Source organism: Ambystoma mexicanum, chromosome 8 (assembly GCF_040938575.1).
Source record: "Ambystoma mexicanum isolate Mex_15411 chromosome 8, UKY_AmexF1_1, whole genome shotgun sequence".
NCBI classification, from domain to species: domain Eukaryota; kingdom Metazoa; phylum Chordata; class Amphibia; order Caudata; family Ambystomatidae; genus Ambystoma; species Ambystoma mexicanum.
This window is the reverse complement of record NC_090929.1, coordinates 1661063334-1661084914: the sequence shown is the minus strand read 5'-3', so window position 1 is coordinate 1661084914 and position 21581 is coordinate 1661063334.

Here is a 21581-nt window from a genome sequence, read left to right as displayed (position 1 = left end):
GATTTTTCCGGAAGACCCAGGATGCGAATATTGTTGCTTCGGGAGCGCCCCTCACTATCGTCCATGTGGTTTTCCATTATCTTGAGTCGCAGCATCACTGTCTTGATTTGGCGTTTCATCGCTTTGAGGGCATCCTCTGAATCGGATCTCCGTTGCTCAGTCTCCCTCACCTGCGAGGACAGCTTGAGCAAGTTGTGGCGCAGCAAGGAGACCTCCAAGCTCAAACCGTCTATTTTCCCTTCATTAGACCATTGGGAATTCGCAATGGCACACATCAAGCCCCTCAATGAAAGTCTTATCTGATTCTTCAGGCGTGCCCCCATGCGCCACAGCCCATGAGGGGCCCGGAGCATCGATCGTAAATTGCTCCATTTTGCTCTGTATGACGGTCTTCCTCAGCTTGTCTTTCACCATGATCTCCTTGGTTTGTCACCCTTTATCCTCGTCCGTAGGCCTGTGCTGCCTATAGCAGAAAGTGGCAGGCACTACCCTCCAACCGGGTCTGTTTGGACAACCTGCCCCACTTTGTAGCACCACTCCAGCCCGTGAAGGCTCAGGGTACTGACTGCAAGAATCCACTGAATACCCCAGTTCAAAGTACAAAACAGTGGTGTGGGCCAAACACCCTCTCCAGGAGATGACCACTTTCCCTCCAGCCCCATAGGGTGCCTGAACCTGTGTCCCGAAGCCTACCCCCACCTCAGTGGGGTCCCTGCTGTTCCTCTCACCAACCACCTCCACTGACCTTGACAATGTGTGTCCTGGGCGACCCGCTTTGCACCAGGCTGTTGTCAGGAGATTCCCAATAGGCTATTACACCACTAAGCGAGTTGTTCCAAGTGAGGGTTGTTGATCTGGCAGGATATCAATTCCCACATGGGTTCCGCGCTCTTAATTCCAATCCGGTAGTCTGCTCTGCGTGCACCCATAGGATAGGGTGCCCCCAGTGTGGCACAGCTCACTGTTGTGCAATTCTCTCCAGCACAGGCAGGGCACTCAGAGATCCACAGCGCGAGCCAAGCCACGGCTGTCTCTCTCTGCTCCTTCCCAGTGTCTAACTCAGTTGAGGGCATCGTTGCCGGGGTAGTCCACCGGCCTTACTTGCAGCGCACATCCCATGCCGAAGATGGTTTTGGACTGCCCGGGCGTATTATACTAATCTGGAGCTTCAGTTTCTCCTGCGCGGATCTCCACCAGCCGCAGCCAGGATGTGTCGAGGCCCCTCTGCCCGACAGCGGTCTATCAGCAGAATATGCAGGTTTGCCAGGATAAATCTGCAGGATATTACAGGCCGCACCGGAGCTCATGTCTAGATGCTCCAACACTCAGCCACGCCCCATGTTTTTTTTTTTTAGACTTAAAAACTGCTTTTGATTCACTTTCAAGGACGATTTAATAAGAGATTTCATTAACGTGCAACGCCCCTTACAGCCCGATTTCTATAACAATCCAATTATACTCTGGAACCAATTCCTGTGTCCGATATGGTCCCGGTGGTGACACAACTTCGCAGTTTGCTGTGAACACAAGAATAAAACAGGGGTGTGTCTTGGCCCCACTACTTAATATTTATATTTAAGAAATTACATATGCATTGTGAATCAGGTGCCAAGACTGTCCGCTTATAAATACCAAGTTCTTTGCTACGCAGACAACACTGTTTTAATAAGTACTCCGAAGGGTTGAGAGAAATCTTTATTTTTGTGGCCAAATGCAAGGTGCTCCAACTAAATCTAAACATTAGTAAGACTAAACTGATGGTATTCAATCCCGCTTTCAAAAACGTAATTTATCTGGCCGAAAGTCAACAGTATTTTAATTGAGCAAGATGACCACTTTGACCATCTTGGGGTGAGATTCTAGGAATACCCAGGTTGGGGGGCTCAAGCTGGTAAAGCAGCGGTTATTTATTTGAAAATGTATAAAGTGCAACTAAGGCCCAAGGGCATCTAGGCACTGGAGTCAGCGGTAACGTCTCCTACTTGAAATTGTACAGTTACTGAATTAGAACAAATGAGTTTTAAGTGCCTTGTGTAAGGATAGGTGCTCATCCATGAACCTACTGATAGCCATAGTGAGTTCCACAAACTAGGGGCCATAACTGAGAATGAACGGCCTCCCAGTCATTCTCGCTGATACCTCAGTATTTTAAGGAGTAACTGCGAGGCGGAGCCCAGCTGTCTGGCTGGACAGTAACGTACCACCTTATGCTTCCGATACTTAGGGCCAACATTGTGCACAGCCCAACTGATGACACAGCGTATGTTAAACTCGATCTGTGCCGCTCCCGGGAGCCAGTGAAGGAGATGCAGAAGGGCTGTAGAAGGGGTCCGACGCAGCGCCATAAGTGCCAGTCTTGCTGCTGAGTTCTGGAGCACCTGCATACGCTGAATCTGATATTTGGGTAGTCCCAGATATATCCCGTTGCAGTAGTCCAGTGACCCTGTTATGGTAGATGTTCCCAACCTTGTGCGGCTGACTGGGGGTAGCAGAGGTAGAATTTTCTACAGAAACTTCAGTTTTCCAAACGATGCGTTACAATTTGCCGAGATCTGTGCCTCTCGCGAGCTATTGGGCAGAAGCCTCACCCCAAGGCTTTTCACAGATCCACAGACAACAGGGCATGGGCCCAGTGAGTCGGCCAATATAGAGAATTCCAGAGGTTTTCCACCATTTGGGGCCTGCACCAGAACCTTAGATTTATTTCCATTCAGCTTTAACCAATTTGCTGACATCCAGTTACCCATTTTATCCAAGCAGTCACTGAGTTTTCCAGGGGGTTTTGTTTGGGGGAGTCCAGCCGAAACACTAGCTGTGCGTCATCAGCATAGGTACAGGTATAAAAAAAAAAGGACTCCCGACTCAGCAATTAGATCAGCCAATAAACACACATAAAATAAAAGAGGAGACTAGACTGACCCCTTGTGGGACCCCACAAGTCAAACCAGAAGTAGAAGAGTGGCACGCTTGAAAATAGTCTGGGAACGCCCTTCAAGAAATGACTTACCACACCAGAAGGGGCCCGGCAACCCCGGCTTGCTCCAGACTGGTCAGTAGGATGGCATGATACACAGTATCGAATGCCGCAGAAAGGTCCAGGTTTAGGTTACCCTAAATAAGCTCAGCGGGACTATTAATACTTATTTTGTGTGGCATGGGAGTGGTGCTGTATCCCTGGCCCTCGATCTGTACGACAAACGGGCATTACGTGCTGTTTTGTACGTATCGGAGCGCAGGGGGTTTGTTAACTGTGGGTCACTGATCATTAAATAAAATACATTTCTGAAACAATTGCTGCTACTACTACCCTATTAGTGCTCTCTTAGCTCTTACCCACCTGGAGCTTGGCACCATCTATCTTGCCATGTTAAGCCCTCTCTTTTTCTGGCTAAGAGTTCGGCACCAACTAGGTTTGGGTAAATGTAGAAATGCCTTAGCACATTTATTGTGTCTCAATGGAGGGAAAAGCCTCGCTTGGTTTGTTCATATAAAGAAAATGCTTTGTACTATGGATGCTTCTGAACTCTGGGAAAATCCCACAGAGAGCAGTCAAGTTCAAGGAGGTGCATAGAAGGGTTAAACAGTTCAACTGTACATTCCTAGCATGCATAGGTTTAAAACAGTGGTTGCGTTTGTGGGGCGGTGCACTATGTAAGGTAGCGAATACGCTGTCAATTCACAAGGTCTGACATAATTTATTGGGCATCTTGGCTGAGGAGCCAGGTTTTGAGGTTTCTCCGGAAGGACCAAAGCGATGGGTCTACTCTTAGCTCCCGAGGCGCGGCGTTCCAGTATTCGGCTACGATAGTCGGGAAGCTGCAGCCTCCTGCTTTTTGTCGTTTGAATCTCTGGGTAGCTAAGAGAGCTGCATAAGAGTAGGTTGGTCTAGAGCATTGGATTTTTTAGATTCGTTTTGTCAGGCATAGCGGAGCAGTGTTGGATAGGCAGGTGTGTGTTAAGGATAATATTTTGAATTTAATGCGGTCTCGCACAGGGAGCCAGTGGATTCTTCTTCTGACTGTGCAGTCTTTTCCCGGGATGTTGAAGGCCGCTTCGATTGTGTTACTCTGTACTATCTGACGCTTGTTGATATTTTTCGTGGTAGATCCGGCAAACAAGGAGTTGCAATAATCATTCCTGGAGAGGAGAAGTGCACCACCTTCATACTAGAACAGCACGAGAAGGGCTATATGTGGGACCCCATGTGGTATGCCTATACCTCATCAAGTGCATGAGAGAAGATATGTACTCAGACACCCATACCGAATGTACCCTCGCTGTAAATGAAGTGACAAGAGAAACGTGTACGAAACGATAAAGTAAACATGAACACAAAAGACGACAAAGAAACTTGCTGGCCAATAAGTGTAAATATGCAGTAACGCAAGGTAGAAAAGCTACATAGAAGCTTGCTATAGAGGAATATATAATGTGGCTAGGACAGCCATTATTGGAAAAAGTATGCCGGCTCGTGTAAATATTCAACAACCTCAGGAGCCGATCAGGGTTGCAGAGTCAGGATATGCTGGAAGAACAGCTTTTTGTGCCCAAAAAAAAAAAAAAAAAAAAAAAAAAAAAAAAAAATAAAAGGAGTGGTCAATGTTGGCTTGGGATCAAGGATGCTATTTTTAAGGAATAGCTGCAAAGCACGAAGGGAGGCAGACAGACGAGTCATGGATGCAAGACATATTTCTCTAAGATTAAAGGAGAAGTAAAAAGTGTACGTAGTATATACAAGGTAGAGTGAGCATGTTTCTAGAGGCCAAGAGGAGCAACGACACCCAGTATATGCGAGAGGGAATGCCCAGACGTGGGTTCCTTGCTTGCTGAGCCATAGGGAAACGAGCTGCACCTCACTGGCCAACACATGTCTGGGGTTGCTTGTTTTTCCATGCAGCTGGCCCTGGCCTAGCAATTCGGGCAGGGCTGCTCCCATTGGTGGCAGTACCTGACTGATTTGCATATGGCTGGACCCCTTTTGCAATTACTTAGATGGGATAAAAATGGGTAGTGTCGAAGGGTGCCCAGAGGAATGTTAGTGGTTCAGATTAATTAAAAACCTTCCACCCATCACTTTTTGGGTTTGATCTCTGCACTCATTCGCCGGCTGCGTTTACGAGGCTGAGCGGGTAATAGGTGTGTCCCCCAGCCAGTTAAACAAGTGGTCTATATAGAATGTTCCAGTTGTGCGCGTACATGCTATTGAATACTCTGGTCTTAGGACCTGTGGTTCCAGTGGTATGTTGGGGGAGTCACAGGTGTAGCATATTTAGCCTGCTTCAAAACAGGGTGGAGTAGAATTTCAAAACACTTGGAACTCCAATAACAAGCTCACGTTTAGGCTTTACACGCAGTGTAAGTTAGATACACTAGTGTCAGGGGGGGGTCATAGGGCTAGGCTGTGTCAACACGTCGGTTTCACCTCAGGCGCAGGATCGGTCCGCGCTACCAACTCAAAGTGCTTCATTGGCCCTGCCACCTTTTTCTGGAAATAAAAAAAATCACTAGGGTGCAGAAAAGTGCAGACCTCCCGTTTTGCTCCTTTGTGGCAAACCTTTGATACTCCAAGGGAGTGAGTGCACTGAAAAGAGGCTGCAATTGATAGAATGATCTTCAAGAACTGACCTGTTCGACTAATCCCAAGGGGTTTTCAGGATACCCCTCATTAATACTCATTAGATACATGTGCATACAATGCTTAATGTATGCACATTTCTCATGAATATTAATGAGGGATATCCTGTCAGGATTATGGCCCTGGAGGCCTTAAATTGAAAAACCCTGTGTTAGACAAATATTTTAAATGGGGGAACCCACCAGCCACTTGAAGTGAACTTTGCAAGCAACATATCCTGGGGGATAGACCAAGCTCCCCCAGTCTCCCCTCAGGTGCACCAACACCAACTCCTCAAGCGAAAGATGCATCGTGTAGCATAACTACCTCATGAATGTGGGAGAGTATTAGGGAGATGGAATCCCACATACATCAGCCCCAAGAAGAGTTGGTCATTATTTTAGCAAAAGCTGGAAACTTGATTGCTAGCTTCGAGCCCTGCTCAGGAGTCTACATGCAGAGTGCTCTTTAGGTGTACGAGGTTCGGGGAGAAGAGCGAATTGAGAAGCATACAGCTGCATGGAATAAAACACAGATCAGACGTATCCACTTTGCACAAAGACACTAACAGGGACACCAGACTGCCTGTACGCCATGACACCAATTCCTGAACCCTAGACTGCACAGAGATACGGACATCGGCCGGGTTTAAGTCATCAGAGAAACCACAACACAAGATTATAAGCGAAAACAAGGGGTACGCAAATGGGGAGGCGGTGGCACCATTAGACATGCTGCACCAATCGTGGCACCAGAAACTAATGGTGAATACCCACAAACCCAAAATTTCATACCACCACTTTGGGTCCAAGCCAACATAAAAAGAGGCAGAAACTTGAAGACCTAGGGAATTGGGGCACCTTTGCATTAGATAGTAGGTGAACTGAAAAACATGAGGTGGCCAAGCCACATAGGCCTCTGTGAAGGAGCTCACACCTGCTCGAGAGATTAAAGAGCTTCCTTGGGGCCATGACTCAGAAGCTGGCAGGAGATAGAAGATTAAGACGGGCAAAAGTAGGGGAGTCACCTTTTCCAGGAGCTATCCCCGGTCCTGGTGGTTTCTGTTAAAGAGGGAAGCCTTGACCATTAGAAACTGAACAGAGCATGTAGCTCACTTAATTAAATTAATTACTGCAGCTGGACAAAGACCCAGGTGGAGACGCGAGGGAGAAAAATCTTCCAAGAGACTGAGGAGAAAGATCTTCCAAGAGACTGAGGAGAAACCGCATAAAGAAACCTCTAGAGCAAGAGGACCCACCCTCGCCTTCCCCCACCGCCTGGGCGGTCTGCAGAAACGAGTCACAAGTATACAGAGGGCTGCTCATCATTGCCTAGACAGAGGCCGGCTCATCATTACATATACAGAGAGCCAGGGGACGGCTCATCAATGCATATACAGAGACACAGAGGACTGCTCATTATTGCCTAGACAGAGGCCAGCTCATCATTGCCTATACAGAGACCCAGAGGATGGCTCATCATTGCCTATACAGAGGCCCAGCGGACTGCTCATCATTGCCTATACAGAGACCCAGAGGACGGATCATTATTGCATATACAGAGACCCAGAGGACGGCTCATCATTGCCTATACAGAGACCCAGAGGACTGCTCATCATTGCATATACAGAGACCCAGAGGACAGCTCGTCATTGCATATACAGAGACCCAGAGGACGGCTCATTGCATATACAGGGGTCCAGAGGGCTGCGCATCATTGCATATACAGAGACCCAGAGGACGGCTCATCATTGCATATATAGAGACCCAGCGGATGGCTCATCACTGCCTATACAGAGGCCCAGCGGACTGCTCATCATTGCCTATACAGAGACCCAGAGGAAGGCTCATCATTGCATATACAGAGACCCAGAGGACGGCTCATCATTGCATATACAGAGACCCAGAGGACGGCTCATCATTGCATATACAGAGGCCCAGAGGACTGCTCATCACTGCATATACAGACACCCAGAGGGCTGCTCATCACTGCATATACAGACACCCAGAGGACTGCTCATCACTGCATATACAGAGACCCAGAGGACTGCTCATCACTGCATATACAGAGACCCAGAGGACTGCTCATCACTGCATATACAGAGACCCAGAGGACTGCTCATCACTGCGTATACAGAGACCCAGAGGACTGCTCATCACTGCATATACAGAGACCCAGAGGACTGCTCATCACTGCATATACAGAGACCCAGAGGACTGCTCATCACTGCAAATACAGAGACCAAGAGGACTGCTCATCACTGCATATACAGAGACCCAGAGGACTGCTCATCACTGCATTTACAGAGACCCAGAGGACTGCTCATCACTGCATATACAGAGGACTGCTCATCATTGCCTATACAGAGGAGTGCTCATAATTGTATATACAGGGGTCCAGAGGGCTGCTCATCATTGCATATACAGAGGCCCAGAGGACTGCTCAATATTGCATATACAGAGACCCAGAGCACCGTTCATCATTGTATATGCAATGATGAGCAGTCCTCTAGGTCTCTGTATAGGCTGAGACCCAGAGGATTGTTCATCCTTGCATATACAGAGGCCCAGAGGACTGCTCATCATTGCACATACAGAGGCCAAGAGGACTGCTCATCATTGCACATACAGAGACCCAGAGGACTGCTCGTTATTGCATATACAGAGACCCAGAGGACTGCTCGTCATTGCACATACAGAGGCCAAGAGGACTGCTCATCATTGCCTATACAGAGGCCAAGAGGAATGCTCATCATTGACTATACAGAGTCCCAGAGGATTGCTCATCATTGCATATACAGAGACCCAGAGGACTGCTCATCATTGCATATACAGAGGCCCAGAGGACTGATCGTCATTGCATATACAGAGACCCAGAGGACTGCTCGTCATTGCATATACAGAGACCCAGAGGACTGCTCGACATTGCATATACAGAAACCCAGAGGACTGCTCGTCATTGCATATACAGAGACCCAGAGCACTGCTCATCATTGCCTATACAGAGACCCAGAGGACGGCTCATCATTGCATATACAGAGACCCAGAGGACGGCTCATCATTGCATATACAGAGACCCAGAGGACGGCTCATCATTGCATATACAGAGACCCAGAGGACGGCTCATCATTGCATATACAGAGACCCAGAGGACGGCTCATCATTGCATATACAGAGACGCAGAGGACAGCTCGTCATTGCATATACAGAGACCCAGAGGACGGCTCGTCAATACCTATAGAGACCCAGCGGACTGCTCATTGTATATACAGAGGCCCAGCGGACTGCTTATCATTGCCTATACAGAGGCCCAGCCGACTGCTCATCATTACCAACACAGAGACCGAGAGGACTGCTCATAATTGTATATACATGGGTCAAGAGGGCTGCTCATCATTGCATAGACAGAGGCCCAGAGGACTGCTCATCACTGCATATACAGACACCCAGAGGACTGCTCATCACTGCATATACAGACACCCAGAGGACTGCTCTTCACTGCATATACAGAGACCCAGAGGACTGCTCATCACTGCATATACAGAGACCTAGAGGACTGCTCATCACTGCATAAACAGAGACCCAGAGGACTGCTCATCACTGCATATACAGAGACCCAGAGGACTGATCATCACTGCATATACAGAGACCCAGAGGACTGCTCATCACTGCATATACAGAGACCCAGAGGACTGATCATCACTGCATATACAGAGGACTGCTCATCATTGCCTATACAGAGGACTGCTCATAATTGTATATACAGGGGTCCAGAGGCTGCTCATCATTGCATATACAGAGGCCCAGAGGACTGCTCATTATTGCATATACAGAGACCCAGAGCACTGTTCTTCAATGTATATGCAATGATGAGCAGTCCTCTAGGTCTCTGTATAGGCTGAGACCCAGAGGATTGCTCATCCTTGCATATACAGAGGCCAAGAGGACTGCTCATCATTGCCTATACAGAGGCCAAGAGGAATGCTCATCATTGCCTATACAGAGGCCAAAAGGAATGCTCATCATTGACTATACAGAGTCCCAGAGGACTGCTCATCATTGCATATACAGAGACCCAGAGGACTACTCATCATTGCATATACAGAGGCCCAGAGGACTGCTCATCATTACACATACAGAGGCCAAGAGGACTGCTCGTCATTGCATATACAGAGACCCAGAGGACTGCTCATCATTGCATATACAGAGACCCAGAGGACTGCCCATCACTGCATATACAGAGACCCAGAGGACTGCTAATCATTGCATATACAGAGACCCAGAGCACTTCTAATCATTGCATATACAGAGACCCAGAGCACTGCTCGTCATTGCACATACAGAGGCCCAGAGTCCTGCTCATCATTGCACATACAGAGGCCAAGAGGACTGCTCATCATTGCCTATACAGAGGCCCAGAGCACTGCTCATCATTGCATATACAGAGGCCAAGAGGACTGCTCATTTCATATACAGAGGCCAAGAGCTCGGCTCATCATTGCCTATACAGAGACCCAGAGGACTGCTCATCATTGCATATACAGAGACGCAGAGCACTGCTCATCATTGCCTATACAGAGATCCAGAGCACTGCTCATCATTGCCTATACAGAGAACTGCTCATAATTATATATACAGGGGTCCAGAGGGTTGCTCATCATTGCATATACAGAGGCCCAGAGGACTGCTCATCACTGCATATACAGAGACCCAGAGCACCGCTCATCATTGCCTATACAGAGGCCCAGAAGACTGCTCATAATTGTATATACAGGGGTCCAGAGGGCTGCTCATTATTGCACATACAGAGGCCCAGAGGACTGCTCATCATTGCATATACAGAGACCCAGAGGACTGCTTATCACTGCATATACAGAGACCCAGAGGACTGCTAATCATTGCATATACAGAGACCCAGAGCACTGCTAATCATTGCATATACAGAGACCCAGAGCACTGCTCGTCATTGCACATACAGAGGCCCAGAGTCCTGCTCATCATTGCACATACAGAGGCCAAGAGGACTGCTCATCATTGCCTATACAGAGGCCCAGAGCACTGCTCATCATTGCATATACAGAGGCCAAGAGGACTGCTCATCATTTCATATACAGAGGCCAAGAGCACGGCTCATCATTGCATATACAGAGACCCAGAGGACTGCTCATCATTGCATATACAGAGACGCAGAGCACTGCTCATCATTGCCTATACAGCGATCCAGAGCACTCCTCATCATTGCCTATACAGAGAACTGCTCATAATTGTATATACAGGGGTCCAGAGGGTTGCTCATCATTGCATATACAGAGGCCCAGAGGACTGCTCATCACTGCATATACAGAGGCCTGCTCATCATTGCATATACAGAGACTCAGACGACGGCTCATCATTGCATATACAGAGGCCCAGCGGACTGCTCATCATTGCCTATACAGAGACCCAGAGGACTGCTCATCATTGCATATAGAGGCCCAGAGGACTGCTCATAATTGTATATACAGGGGTCCAGAGTGCTGCTCATCATTGTTTTTTTTAATTTTTTTTATTTGTGTTTATCAAGTTTACTTGATTCAACAAAAAGTTTTTCTTTCTGTATTTAATCTGTTCTACGTTCTCCTTCGTCTTTCTTTTTTCGCAGTTGTAAGTTGCGCATTATTCTGATTTGTTAGTGCTGTCCAAGTTCGTCTTGCTGCATTGAAATAAAGCAGCTTGTAAGATCTTTACTGTGGCAACTGACCAAGATGTTTTTTGGCCGCTCATTAGTCGTTGCCATCATACTACTACTTCGCTCACAATGTAGGTTTCCAGTAGCGGCTGTAAATATGCTAGTCGAGTCTGCTGGATCGCCGGGAAGGAGAGTAGCAAGTGTCTCACTGTCTCCGTCTGGTCGGTTCTTTGGCATAACCGCCATGATTTATTGGTCGATTGGCCTCTCACAAATAAGATCTCGTTTGTGACGAGCAAGTTCCAACGCGCTCTTAAGAAAATTTGTCGCATCGATTTGTTTGGGAATCTTCGCAGCAACTGCATTGTTTCGTTTAGTTCCTTTGGTGCGGAAGGGAGATGGGACAGGATCTTGTTTGCAGTCGCTTTTTCCAGGGTAGCAATCCAGTCAGCCTCCGCCAGTTTTTTTTTTATTTTGGTCGGGTTCTGGATCAAGTCCTCTTCCGTGCAAGTGATAAGCTCCAATTGGACTCTTTTCTGAGTAGCCCAGTTAGCTATCATCTTGCATCTTCCTTCTTTGATTTCAGCATCTATTAATTTGTAGAGAGGCTGAGCGTCTGGAAGGATTGTTTTCCTGAACAAAGAAATGCTGGAAAAATCCACCGTCGCTTTTAGGGAGGTGAGGCCTAGCTCTCTTTGGTTGGCATCGATCTGTGTCGATTTTGGCAAGTTCAGGACAGCTTTCCAGAAATAGCCCTCCAGTTTTTGCCAGATGTTAGTTGGAATCGTTGGCATGGCGTCGGCACCCTATATAAGAGCAGGCACCACCTTCACTTTGTAAAACATTAATGTCGGTATCAGGGAAAAGCGGCCATATCTTTTATCAAGGATTCTGGCTTGTGTTGTCAAGGAGCGTGCTTTCCTCCAGAGTTCATTTTGCATGGTCTTTTCTGATGATATGCTATCAATCATTGCTCCCAGGTATCTAAAGTTTTTGACAGTCTCAACCTTGACTTTTTCCAGATTCCATTGGAAGGTTTTGGATCTTCTCGGGTTGTGTTCCTGAATAAGGCCCTTTGTTTTTGCTTTGTTTATTAGCAAGTTAGCCTGTTCGATGTATTCTGTCAGCTCATTCAGCTGTCTCTGTAGTCCGGTTCTGTCCACCAGAGTGATGTCATCAGCGTAAAGCAAACGTCGCACTGGGACGCCACTGATTCTTGGTGGAAATGTTCTGGTCGCTTGATCCGAGTCTTTTGTCACCAATGAATGCTGTAACCAGTGCCGGGGCCAGAGGGCATCCCCGTTTCCATCCTCGGTTCGTTGGTATTTCCACTGAGAGTAAACCGTTTCGGTTCAGTTTTACCCTCATTGTCGTATCCTTGTGTAGAGCTTTAATTGGTGCAAGGATGTTTTCTGGGCAGTCCCAGGCTTCGAGCTTCACCCACAGTTTCTCTCTATCCACTAAGTCAAATGCTTGCGATAGATCTATGAACGCAAGGAATGCTCCTGATGTACCTTGAAGGGTTTTGCTCTTGATTATGCTGAGAAGCATAATGTTGACTGTAGCGGTGGAGTTTTTTTTTTAATCCAGCTTGGAAAGGATCCGCACACGGTGCTGTCTTTGCCCAGTGCCGGAATTTGTTTAACAATAGCATTTCATAAACCTTCCCGATTGTATCCAAAAGGGCGATTGGTCTGTAGTTGCATGGATCTGACCTGTCGCCTTTTTTATAAATTGGAACGACCGTTGCCTTTGTCCATGATCTTGGTATTGATCTTGTGTTAAAGCAGTTGCTGAACACCCTGCTTATGAACGTAGTCCAATTCTCCAGGAAAGTTTTAAGATCTGTGTTTGTGATCCTGTCAGGTCCTGGGGCTCGGGAGGATTTCAGTTTTCATAAGATTTCTATTATGTCCTCTTCGTCGGACACGTCTATCCATGGCGGCTCTTGAAGGATTTTCCACTTTTGATGGTGCTTGGAACAGGGATTCAAAGTGTTCCTGCCATTTCTCTTCACTTACACTGTTTGAGTATAGTGGATTGTGGCTCCCGTCAGGTTCATCAGCGTCCAAAATTCTCTTGCATTTTTCCCGGCACCGTTTTTCAGCATTGTTTTGGCGTCGTTTTGGTACAAAGTTGCACAGTGGTTTTTATCCACGCTTTATATTTTCTGGTTTCTTCTGCAAGTTCCTTTTTAATGTCTTTAGAGTCACAGTTTTTCATCCGCCTTTTAAGTCGTCTGATTACTTCTCGTTTTGCCACCACCAGTTTATCATATTGGTGGGTTTTGTCGAGTCCTATCATCCCGTTCCTTCTGATCGATACTTTGAAAGGGCTTAGGAGAGGTTGGTAATCGACGCTTGATTTTACACAATGGTATTTTGACATTAGCAGGTCAATTCTTTCCGCTGTTAGTCTTAGGCGGTTGCCTTGTCTGTTGCTTTCTACGGCAAGAGCCATTGAAGTTTTCTTGTTGCCCGTGGTTTTCCAAGTGGCTAGCAGTACATTGTGGTCACTTGCAGTAGTGTGGATCACTTCGAATGATGTCACCTCCTTCTGCATTTCTTCAGATGTGAAGATGTAATCTATTGTACTTTTCTGCTTCATTCTTTCCCATGTTGGGATTCTTTTAGGGTTGGGGAAATGTTGGGCCATATTGGAGAAGCCTCTTGCAGCCATTAAGTTGTTCCATTGGTCACCTCTCTCTTCCGTCGGTGTCTTTCGGAAAGTCTTGTGTGTCCATGCTGTTTTGTCTTGACACTTGGTGTTAAGGTCTCCGCATATAATTATGTGTGTTATTTTTTTCTCCACATAAATGTTAATTTCCTTTTCAATTGTTTTGAGGAACCTTGCGTCTGAAATCACTTGTGGGTTCCAGTAGACCACTATTACAGCAATTTTGGTCGTCTGGTTTTTCTTTTTTGTCGCACCTAATTTTTCCCAGTTCAGTATAGTCACCAGGTGATGTTTAGAGGATGCAATTGTTTCAGAGATACCGATTCCGCTTCCTGATCGAACTGCCAGTAAGATGTCCGAAGACGGGCAGCCTAGTCTGCTTTTCATCGCTGGTGAGATCACAATGTCGAAGCCGTCCAGGGTCGGCTTCTCTGTGAGCCAGGTTTCCTGTACGGCTAAGACGTCAAACTGACCTAGGTTGATGCCTCCTATTTTCGTGAGGTGTTGAAACCCACAAGTATTCCATGAACCTAGTTTTAAGTTGGTTTCTGCAGCATCCGCAGGGTCCTTGGCTCCCGTTTCGGTTGGCCCTGCTGCATGGGGCTCGGATTGCTATTTTTTTGTAGTTTTGGAGAGTGTTTTAGGTAACCAGGCCCATAGTTGGTTCATTTGGCTTGGTTTATCCAGATTCTCCGATGTCGTTTTATTGCACACAAAGCTGTTTTCCGGGCCTCTAGTTTTTGTTGGACTTTTTTTCTTCATGCTGGTGGGCAGACTTCTCTCGATGTCTAGCAGGCTCTGTTTGCTTTAGGTGTTCTCCCTTTGTCACTTTCAGGGATCCCTCTGCTGACCCAGTTTGTTTTGGCACTCGCTCCCTCGAAGTGTTGTGGTTGAACACTTCTTGGTTCGGGTTTAGCCATCGCTTGTTTATGTATTGCCTCTCCTTTTTTGGTGTTTTATGTCATCTTAGAGGGGACTTTCTGTTCTTGTCTTTCCTTCGTGATTCCAAGTCACTGTTATCTGACCAGTTTGTCAACAGGATTCCCTGGTGGTTCAATTCCACCTCGGCTTCAAGACCAAAGTTTGGGGTTGTTGATTTTATGTGTACAAAGGCTTTGGCTTTTGCGTTTTTGTGGTATGGCTCGACCAGAGAGAGATCCTCTGATCTGATGTCTTTTAGAGCGTGTGTTTTCACAACATTTTTCAGTGTCGTTCTTCTGTTCAATGTTGTATATTCCTTGTTCCATGATGTTTGTTCTGTTTTGAATATTGTCCCAGATCGGTCTTGTCTGTTTATTTTTTGATTTCGTGTCGGCGTGCAATTTGGTTTCACTGTTTCCTGCACGGTTCTCATGTTCAGTTGAGTGTTTGCTTTTCTCGTGGATTCATTTTCTGTCAGACGAGTGAGTTGATACTTTTATTTTTAAGTGTCGATTGCTCCTCTCCATTGTTGTTTCTCTGTTTCTTCGAGTAGTTGATGGTGAGTTCTGGGAAGGCAAAGTTGATGAATGGCGAGTGCTCCTGCTTCTCGCTTTGCGCTTGCTTGTAGGTAAACTACTTCTTTTTATTGATGTTTCAGTCATCTGTTTTTCCGCTTCCCAGTCTGGATGCTGAGTAATATTCATTGCGTCAGCATTTTTTAAGAAATCTTCTACTGTTATTGGCGATGTTGGTGTCTGTTGGCTTTCAGAAGCGTTGGAGGGAGCATTTTTTGAAGAGCCTGTGAATATTATGTCTTGAGAGTTGTTCTTTTCCTGCGTTGTAGAGCTGCTGCCAGCAGCTGTCTCCCTTGTTGATGAGTTTGGCGGGGCGCTGAGTTTTAAGACTATTTGGTCATTTTCTGTTCCTTCTTTGGTTATTTTGTTCCTTTTTGGGTGGAGGTTTTGTGAAAGCTGACACCCCATTTCCCGCCTTTTCCTTTGCTCCAGACAGACTCGAGGTAGGGACCGCGGGTTCTGTGATGGATAGGAGCTCACCCTTCGCTTTACTCGTGTTGCTGTTGAATAAGGAGAAGTTGCTACCCTGGTTCTGCTTTGGTTTGGGTAAGAAAACTTCTTCCACTTGAGTTACTTGACTGGTTATCTGCTTTTGTGTCCCTTCATTTTTTGTGTTTATGGTTGTGATACTTTCAGTTTGAGGTGTTGGTTGTTCATGCCAGGTTCGTTCTGGTTGGCTCTCTGCAGTTTCTGTGTTCCTGGTGAGTGTCGGTTTTTCCATAGCTGTTACCTATCCCTCCAAGAATATCAGTTTCGTATGTGTCATGGCAAGCAGGGTTGCATGATCTTTCAGGGTGTTGTTCAGTGACTCGTACCGTTTGCAGAAAGGGGCGAGTGCTATTGTTATTGCCGACATGATTGCTAGCGTGTCTTGTTTTTTGCCAGGAGTTTCCTTCCGAGTAGGTGCGGTTGCCTCGCTCTTCTCGATTTGCTTGGCGTGGAAAGGAGGGAGTCAAATGTCACCTGCTGAAAAGGAGGTTGTGTAATCAAGGGGCGACTTTTACTGGATTTCGACGAAGGGGCGCCATGCTGGACTTGTATTGTGGGTATCTGGGTACGACCGCTTGTTCCCCTAGAGGCCCCTTTTCCTTGTGGGCTCTCAGGTTGGTTTAAAATCTGTGCTTCTTCGTCGTTACTATGCGTACTTTCCCCTTGCTTTGGGGTTGATGCTAATGGTGTGATGGTTGGAAAGGTGCATGGTTGCAGCAGTTCAAGGCTACTAGATTCATGGGTCGTAGTTGGTAGTTTGGGAATCACGCTGGATTCTGGGCACTGAGTTTGAATACACGGGTTAACCGTCACCGGGTTGTCCTTTTTGCCTACTTACCCCCTCTTTGGGGTTGGTGCTGATGGTAAAGTCGTTGAAATGTTTTGTGGTTGAGTCATCCCTGGGCTGCTGGATTCAAAGACCGACGTGGGTGCATCAGAAATCCCACATATTTGTGGGTACTTAAATTGGCCTCCTACGGTTGCCATTGCCAGTTTGCCACCTTTGCTTGCTGCCCTGTTTGGAGATGTTGGGTTGCTCAGTTCTTTTGCGGATACTCCCAAATTGCTGTTCTCCGTCGGCTGATGCGGTTGTGGCCTGGTGGCATTGTGGGCTCCTGTTTTCCTTGCTTTGGAAACTGGGACTAAGTCCTGCATCTGAGATCTCTTCCCTAGCGTCCAGTTTCCTTTTGCCAAGGCGTTTAAAGAAGTCTTTGAGAGAATTGCCCTGAGTGTTCATTGCAGTTTTTTTTTGGTTTTTGTTAATATATTTGGCTTCATGTGTGTCCACATTTTTCCCCGCAATTGGGAGCGGACCGTTGTTGTCTGCCGTGTTTGGCTGATCTGTGTTTTTTGTCTTTGGTGTTTGTTTGATGATCAATTTTTTTTTTGCTTTTCTTTTTTGTTCAGTATTTTTGCTTTGAAGTTTCCAGTTTGAGTGTTTGAAGGGCTTAGTGGGCTGATGTTGGGAGCTTCTATGTATTTCCCGTTCTTCTCCAATTCGAGCAACCTTCGTGGTGCCACTTTCTCTCAGTGAGCCTCCAGCGCGAGTTTCTTCCATTGACATTGCGATGACTTTGGGTGCAGTGTTGGCCTTGACCACCAGAGGGCTCATTTCTTCCGGCGTGTGGATTACAGCTTTCGTCGTTAACTGGCCTCCGCTGCCTGCAGCAGCAGGCATCATCAGCAGCCCCAGTTCCAAGCCTGCAGGCCGGTCCATGTGGGGTACCTGCGAGGTAAGGTTAGCGGGCGGTGAGGGGGAATGTTGTGATAGCTGTTCCTCGGTTAGGTTTCCGTATTTGTCTGGGCGGTTGCCGCCAAGAGCCCCGCACAGCTGATCTGCGGCCCCCACCTCGACTGCCATCCCCACCGTCAGCCCTCTGGCCGGCGGGGGGCAGGGGGATGTTCGGGACGAGGCGGGCTCTTCCACTGAATCAGCAGTTAGCTGGGCCAAATGCTCTTGGATTGCGACCTCCGTTGAGCGGAGAGGCCTCTCCGCCGTACAAGAGTCGTTGATCTCGCGACTCGCCGGACTCACTGCTATTGCTCCCTCCTGTCGAAGTTTTAGGGGAGCCAATGTTTTGAGACTGGTGGCCGAGATGAAGTTAGAGTTTGTGCCTTTTGATTTTTGCAAGCTGACGCTTGAATTACAGGCTGGCGGTATGAATGTGCATAGGGGATCCAAGTCCCGGCCCATGTCCATGACCGTGAGCACACGCTGTTCTGCCGCCGTGGTAGGCGCTGATTGAAGGCGTTGCCGACCTGGCAATGTGGTGCCAGCGGACGTTTTCTGAATGTTTGTTGGTTTAGAACTCCTCAGACATCTTTTGTCTCCCTCAGCCGTTGCATGTAAAGGGGGCAGAGGTTGCTTCCATTTCCTTGCTTTCCGGGCCTTGCAAGGACTGCGACTGGCTCCGCGGCCGCTCCGCGGCGTAGATGGGCTATATGTAGTAGGTCCTCCTACACAATAGAGACTGTAGAGAGACTGTAGACTGGAAACTCGGAGCAGACGCAGGGTGTACTGCAAGGAATGCGACTCCCTCAGCGACTGGCTCATCATTGTATATACAGGGGTCCAGATGGCTGCTCATCATTGCACATACAGAGGCCCAGAGGACTGGTCATCACTGCATATACAGAGACCCAGAGGACTGCTCATCACTGCATATACAGAGATCCAGAGGACTGCCTGCTCATCATTACATAAACAGAGGACTGCTCATCATTGCATAAATAGAGACCCAGAGGACTGCTCATCATTGCATATACAGAGACCCAGAGCACTGCTCATCATTGCCTATACAGAGGGCTGATTATAAAATTGTATACACAGGGGTCCAGAGGGCTGCTTATCATTGCATATACAGAGGCCCAGAGGACTGCTCATCACTGCATATACAGAGGCCCAGAAGACTGCTCATCACTGCATATACAGAGGCCCAGAGGACTGCTCATCATTGCATATACAGAGGCTCAGAGGACTGCTCATCATTGCATATGCAGAGACCCAGAAGACTGCTCATCATTGCATATACAGAGACCCAGAAGACTGCTCATCATTGCATATGCAGAGACCCAGAGGACTGCTCATAATTGCATATACAGAGACCCAGAGGACTGCTCATCATTGCCTATACAGAGGACTGATTATAAAATTGTATACACAGGGGTCCAGAGGACTGCTCATCATTGCATATACAGAGACCCAGAGGACTGCTCATCATTGCATATACAGAGACCAAGAGGACTGCTCATCAATGCATATACAGAGACCCAGAGCACTGCTCATCATTGCATATACAGAGACCCAGAGGACTGCTCATCACTGCATATACAGAAACCCACTTGCCAAGGATAAAAAAAGTGTGTTGGTGCCGCCATAACCACCCTGAGACGGAGGGCATTGGGGGAACCCTTTACTGGGTGTAGACACCGAGAATTAGTTTGAAATAGAACAGAGATTGCACAAGGAAATTATGTCCATGTAGCTTTGAAAAATCTTTGCGACTGAGTTTCGCTTCCATCCTAAAACTGCATCTAGGAATCGACCCCTTTTGTGTTTTTTTTCACATACTTTAGAACCTGTGGGCACTCACAACTTGGCCCCAGAACCGGAGCTGAAGGAAGCCACTAGCCAGGAGAACAGACATTTCCTGAGTGAGTCAGAGGGAAACCAGGGAAAAGGATCTCCCCAAACAGCTGGGACATCCCCAGTTCAACACGATCCCCCAAATCCTTGAGGAAAATTGGGCTTGGCAGAGCTCAGCAGGGCTATTTTCGTGTTGCGACACCCAGAAAACTACAGTTCCCATGATGACATGGGGTTTTGGATGCACGCACGCACGCACGCACGCACGCACGCACGCTGTTGTGTGCTATCTAAACTCCTACGAGGCCTGTGCTGCTTGTTTGTGATTTTGGCGTTGCAGGCACGGGCCGGAGGAGGGCAGGACGGTGAACTGGCGGACTCGGGTTGTGAAGAGGGGGTAGGGGGGAGAGCGGACAGAGCTCGGAGTCGCCGCTGCGCCTTCCCTCTCCCTCACAGAGGCATGGCAAGTAGTTGGATACTGCAGGCTCGCCCGTTCAGCGCAGGAGGTGCTTTGCCTGGGGACGGGCCATCCAGCCCCCCCCCCCCCCCCGAGGCCTCAGTTAAGTGCACAGAGGTTTTCTTTGGGGAACGTACAAACGGTGACACGGTGCTGGAGCGCCATATGTGCTAAGAACACTACCGCCTACCATGAACTTTAATCAGTGAAAGGTGTGCGGCAAGTGGGGGATGGGTCCAGGAGCATCTGGGTGTGAACTTGATTATTTCAGAGAATGCAACGTTCTGTCTGTTGGGGCTTGCTCGTGGAAAGGGCCATGCAAACCTCATACTAGTTAATGTGTACCAACTGTGGAAGTAATCACTGGTGGACAGCTTTAAGAAGCCGAGGGAAGGAGGGTGGGTACTGTCTATCTATGTAATGACTCACGTCATAATGTGTTGTATTCCATGTTCCATGCTATGTGCTATTGCTTGTTCAGGAGTTTCCTGGACGCCATGTGCTTATGTTAGTCGCTCTTACTAGCGAATGAATGGTCTGAGATATATGTTCTAGGAGGATATCTCCCTAATCAAGAAGGATTATGTTCTGCTAGCAGGAGAGTGGCCTGCAGGTTGGGAACCCAATCCTAAAGAGCATAGAAATGTTTATGTTGTGTGCGTTTTCCCCCTTTAAACTCCCCGTACCCATACAATTCACGAGGCTTATCCCCCCTTCCGGTGACCCTAAAAAGAAAATTCCCTATCCACAAACCCCCCTAACCCTCTCCCCTCCCCCCCAATTGGCTGCCTCAAGGATACCTGTTAACTAGAATCAGGAGACGTGCCAACCAAGGTGGGATGGGTCAACTACATTTGGCTACCGTGGTCCGGAAGGAGTTGTGGGATACTCCAGCAGAGGGAATCCTGCAGATAGGCAGTCCTTCCTCTGCTCTGCCTAGGAAACGCCTGGTCTGTTACAGGCGTAAAGAGGTCCAAGAAGACCCCCCCTCGCCTACGCTTTCTCCCCAGGTGAGGACTATGGCTCTCTTGGGCGTCCCCTCATGCCACCCGGGCCCAGGTGGTGGAGGGTTCACCCACTGGAGACATTGCCCGCACGTATTAATTGCCCACATGTATTAAAATTTAGCTAGGCCTAGAAACCATTTTGTCTGGTAAAGATGGTGCGAGCTCAGCGCACTGTAGCGCGGCCCCCACCCTTGGAGGGTTTCAGTCGTCCTTGTTGCCGCAGCACCCTGGCAGATCCGCTGCGAGCATGTTCCCACGAACAAGAAGGACATGAGCTAGTGTAATACACTAACATTGTAACAGTTCACCTCCCGCAGTGTATCATCGCTCCCAGCATGACCCGGCCAGCAGGCCTAGGCAAATGAAAAGAACAGTAAAATGGTCGTTAGATGACAGACAATCTTTGTATATTAATGTTGAGACTACTTGCAAAGGATGCTTTTCTTCCATAAAATCCCTTATATTACAAAAGCCTGTAAGATGTATAATTACAAGAGATCATGCTCCCATGACATAAGCGATGGTGAGCATATACCATTGCAGTTGGGTACTAATAATAACGGAACGCACCAGGAATCTGTTTGTTACG